General features: G+C 48.2%; 1 long non-coding RNA gene across 1 annotated transcript; it reads left to right on the top strand.

The window, feature by feature from the left end:
• Positions 1–299: 299 nt before the first annotated feature.
• Positions 300–2,827, top strand: LOC113998582. Its single transcript, XR_003544508.2, has 2 exons — positions 300–412; positions 561–2,827. It is a non-coding gene; the product is annotated as an uncharacterized LOC113998582 (long non-coding RNA).
• Positions 2,828–3,384: the final 557 nt, after the last annotated feature.

A 3,384-nucleotide genomic window follows, 5' to 3' on the forward strand; every position in this document is an offset into this window, starting at 1 on the left:
CTCCTTGGCTTTCTCCCAAGGGAGATCCCAGATATAGTCTCCCAGGCAGCACAGAAGGTGAGAGCCTGACAAGAGCAGGGAGATTTGGGCCAGCCTGCAGAACCGCCTGGTTCCACAGGGACTGCATCCAAGTAGGAGTGGTTCTGTCACCCCGGGGGGCACAGCAGGGGCTCAGCAGCACCAGGGCCTCACTCTGGCTGTGAAGCAGAAGGACCCAGGAGAAGAGCTCAGCCAGATAATCCCACGCTTTGGACACTTTGTCCTCACCTCCCTGAACCCGTTTGCTTCCCCCGGCCCTGGGAATTGCTCTGGTGCTCCTCCTGTGCTGCCGAGGGCACCCACAGACACTGCTCTGGCCTGAGGGACAGCATAACCAGCTGGGAATGTGATGGCTGTGCTGGTCTGGGCACAGGTAAGAGGCAAACAAACCTGGTGCCCCTGGGCCTGGTGCCCCTGGGCCTGGCAGTGGGTGCCCAGGGCGGGTTTGGCAGAGCCGCACTGCTCTGGCCTATCTTGTCCCAGGTCTGGAACGATCTTGTCCCTCCTGCTTCCCCTCACAGCCTCCTGAGATGACTCAGGGCTTGCTGGTGTCAGCGTGGCCAGACAGTCAGGACTGGAGCCTTCTGACAGCTCCAGGGAACCTGAGACCATCAGCCCCAACACAGGCAGCCTGGCGCTATCAGGGCTGTCTCCCAGTTCTCCAGCACTGGAGACCGTCAGCCCCAGCCCCAGCGCCCAGCTGCCATCTCCTGGATCTGCAGCACCACAGACCAGCAACCTCCACACCACCCGATAGGCAACATCGGAGCAGTCTCTACAATCTCCCTCACAGGAGACGAGCAGCTCCAGCTCTGACAAGCAAGTAACATCGGGGTCATCCCACAGCAGCTTCCCAGAAACTGAGGACAGCAGCTGCTCCAGCAGTCGGGGGCCTGACCGACGGCAAAACCACTCCCGCCAGCAACGTTGGGCCCAAATTCCACACCTTCGGTCCTGAAGTCCCCAGGACAGGAGCCATGTGCCAGCACCAAGTCCTGGGAGGCGCAGGCCCAGGCAGAGACACTCAAGGACATCCCGCAGGGGAAATCGCTCCCGCCTGCAACGTCAGACCCCAAATCCATCCGGCCGGTGCAGAAGTCCCCATGACAGGAACTGCACGCCAGCACCGAGTGCTGGGAGGCGAAACCAAAGGGAAACAGCAGCCAGGACTCCCCAAAGACAACACCACTCCCGCCAGCAGCGTCGGACCCGGAACTCATCCAGAACATTCAGAAGTCACCGTGACAGGAGCTGTGTTAGAGCACCCAGTGCTGGGAGCTCCACTCACCGGTGGGACGGTGAGACAGGGACCCACCACTGACGTGTCCCACGTCAGACAGAGAGGAGGAGGCCCCCAAAGGGAGGGAGCCAGGTGAGAGCAAAGTGCCCCTCCCGCAGCCTGGCAGAGGGGCTGTCAGGGTGGGCAGCACAGGTGCCATGCCTGGGGCCACTGTCTCTCTCCCTCCAGCATGCCTGCTGTGTCAGTAATCAGAGGCTGACCCGGACATCTTGTGCAGAAAAACTCCAGATAAATGGGCTCTGGGCCCACGAGTTCTGCCGGGGGAGTTACTCCATTTTTTGACAGGCAGTCCCTGCCACTCTCTCCTGATAAGTGTCCTGCAGGTTACTCGGCTGGTGAAGGTCACCATGGACAGCTCACCTTATTTCAAGTTGGTCGGCCCCAATGGTGTGTGCCATCAGATCCCACCGGGCTCATTTTGTACTATAAACATCCTTTTCACCCCTGAGGAGAGCAAGGTGAGTTGGAGGAACGTTCTCTCTAAAGCCAGGGCGTTTGTTGCACGCTGGTTATAGCCCAGCCCGTGCTGTGAGGTCGGCTCTGGGCTGGGGGCAGGCAGCCTGGAGCTGGTCACACCTTGGCACGGCGTGGTGCTGCCAGGCCCTGCAGCTGGGCCTAGAGGGCTGTGCTTTCCCTCCATGCCTGTTCTTGAACGTTCACGGGGGAAGAGGCAGATGGAACAGCAGGGAAGTGACAGGGAGGGGTGTTGATGTTTAGCCATCTCTAGGTTCAGTGGAAGGGATTTAAATATGGAAAATACTAGAGGAACAAAAAGATGATCCAGAGAGCTTTATTCTTTCCCATTGGAATGGAGCAAAAATGATGCTTTTTCACATGCTCTGTTCTCCAGCCTTTATTAGTATGAATTAGTGGTCGTAAAACTAACATATGGCCTCCTGGATCTGCAGCACCACAGACCAGCAACCTCCACACCACCCAGAGACCATCAGCCCTGGGAACTGCTCCTGTGCAGAGAACACCCCGAAGGCGAAACCAGTCCCGCCAGCCAACGGGACTGGTTAATGCAGCCAGTGCCAGGAGCCACTGGGAGGGACTGGGAGGGACTGGGTGTCCTTTCACTATAAATTTTAGACAAGGTAAAAGGGAGAATGATTCGAGCTAATTAAAAAGAAAACAACCTAAAGTCAACACAACTCGGAGAGAGAAAAGAAAAAGAAATCGTAAAACTTAATTGGGCCCCTGTAAAGACATAAACCAAGTTACCTCCCTTTTACCTTGTCTAAGGTTCATAGTGAAGGGACTTGGTTTAGTTATAGATAATGACACCTTTCTGAAAAATTGATAACTTTGAGCAGATGTTTGCTTGTTATCTACACAATGTCTGACTTGACAATGTGTAATGAATATATATATTTATATAGAGAATAAAATAGAACAAGTGTCTCCTTTGGGGGTTGTTCAAACCCCTCCCTGATCCCCCAGTGCTGAATTTGCTTTTCTCAGATAATAAATTCTGGTTGGAAACCACCCGGCTCTGGGTTTCTGTTCCTTACAAGTGTGGATCTGAAATATTATATCAATAATTTATTTATCTCAATATACTTTTATGTAATTTATTTATTTATTTATTTATTTATTTATTTATTTATATACACATATTATACATTTGTATATATATTATTGATATAAATTATATATCAATATATATAAATACATAAAGACATATTTATGTATTAATTTCTATACATCATTTATGTATTTAAATGTTTTATTTATTTTATATACATTTTATATACATTTTATATACATTTTATATACATTTTATATACATTTTATATACTTACATATGTTATTGATATATATTATATATCAATATATTTATATATTGATATATAAAAACATATATATAAATGTATATATTCTTTATATATTTGAATATTTATTTTATATATATTTTATATATCTATATATTATTGATATATATTATATATCAATACATTATATATAAATATATAATTAATATATTAGTATATATTATTGATATATACCATATATCAATATATTATATTAAAATATATAAAAAC

Source organism: Pipra filicauda, unplaced genomic scaffold (genome assembly GCF_003945595.2).
Source record: "Pipra filicauda isolate LSUMZ 115617 unplaced genomic scaffold, ASM394559v2 scaffold901_size55758_pilon, whole genome shotgun sequence".
Classification (NCBI taxonomy): Eukaryota; Metazoa; Chordata; class Aves; order Passeriformes; family Pipridae; genus Pipra; species Pipra filicauda.